The sequence below is a fragment of the Octopus bimaculoides genome, chromosome 3, assembly GCF_001194135.2.
Source record: "Octopus bimaculoides isolate UCB-OBI-ISO-001 chromosome 3, ASM119413v2, whole genome shotgun sequence".
Taxonomy (NCBI): domain Eukaryota; kingdom Metazoa; phylum Mollusca; class Cephalopoda; order Octopoda; family Octopodidae; genus Octopus; species Octopus bimaculoides.
In genome coordinates this window covers 94,652,652-94,654,480 of record NC_068983.1, presented here as the reverse complement: position 1 = coordinate 94,654,480, position 1,829 = coordinate 94,652,652, and positions in this window count along the sequence as shown.

The window sequence follows — 1,829 nt, the reverse complement described above, 5'->3', positions numbered from 1 at the left end:
ATATATATGTATATATATATAGATAGATAGATACATACATACACACACACGCGCGCATATATATATATATATATATATATATATATATATATATATATATATACACACACACACACACACACACGCCAGCAATGCTGACAGTGGTTACCTTCTGGTGTTGGACAAATTTCGTCTGCTGTTGATCTTTTATGTTTCTAAGCACTAAACGTCTATATAAAATGCTCTCTCAAGAGAAATACTGCACTCTTAAAACACATGCACGTTAACTAGTATACAAAGATCGCACTTCGGTAAAAAAAATTATACTGTTTCCATTGCTAATATCTAATGTGTGTGTATCTCAAATATAATTGTGCGGATTTATTCTTCGTCAGACAGTTGGGGTAACATGTGCGAATTAATGTAAGGGATGCAACTCCATAGCTATCAGTTGTTTCCCTTGTGTCAGTATTTCAATTCGTGTAGCCTATCAGCTGTTTGTAGAAATGATTCCGCATAAACAGAAGAAAATCTAAAAACCAGGAAGGCCAGTTGTTGTGTGTGTGCGTTTTTATGCAACCTCTTTTCTTGCACCTATTCAGCAAGAAAATTAGCCATTTTGGTATCAGAGGGCATGTGATGACCTCTAGCACAAACACTTTTACCTTGGTTTATAAGATCAAAGATCACATTTGATTAACAGTTCGATATAATTAAATGCTAGTTTCTCATTGGGTAAAAGAATAATAAAAGCATAAGGTTTTTAAAAAAATATTCTAACACCATTTCTTTCGAGAATTTTACATTCAAAACGGAGCGATATGGGAGGGGAAATAACTCATGTTTTTTTCATTCTTCTTATCTGGCTTCCAGGGACCCGGGAATTACTGTGCAATATCTTCCTGTACCCTACTGAATTGAGTAAATCGAGCCTGTTTTTTAAGTTGGTTTATTGCATACTGTGTTAAAAATAGTTATGTTCTTTACTTTTTAAAGTTAATTGAAGCTCAAAAAATTCCCTAGTTTACAATTGTATTAATTGGTACCTGTATCTGATAAATAAAATATTCTTTTCTTCGTTCAATTTTCGTCTGATAAACAGTTATGCTGTATTCATGGTAGTGTATGATATATTATAAGAATATAAGTGGATTAATCAAAAGAGGTCTTACTTTAGAAATGTACTAATATAATTCTGGGTTAATGTTTACATCTTGACCCGGAAATGAAAATCAAAAAAAAAAAAAAATATTCGAATGGGTGTAAAACAATGTGTAGGAAGCGAATATGAAAAAAAAATGCGCGAAAAGCAACGAGAGGGTGGGGAGAGGACTTCGGAAAATTCACAAGATCCGAGTTTTTCCCTCATAAGTTTTAGGAAAATAGGAGTTTTTTCAATGAAATTTTATAGAAATGGCATACATTACGATTATAAAGAAATTTCTGGGGAAAATATTTTCCAAGGGGGTGAAGAAAGGACTTCGGAAAATTCACAAAATCCGAGTTTTTCCCTCATAACTGTATATATATATATGTGTGTGTGTATATGTGTGTGTATATATGTGTGTATATATGTGGATATATGTGTGTATGTATATATATGTATATATGTGTCTGTGTATATGTGTGTATGTATGTATATATATGAATAGTTATCGCCAAGCCAACATGGCAGTCCCAAAATTAGGACGAAAGCTGCCGTGAATTAGCTCCAAGAAGCCATCGCCTCTAGCTAGCTATGTGACACACGAAACCTGTGTCCTTTATAACCTTCGAACAGGGGAGGTCAGCAGTGTCCCCCTGCTGGTTTGGCATCTGCAGACTAGTTTCAGGGTGTTGCCCCTTGTAAA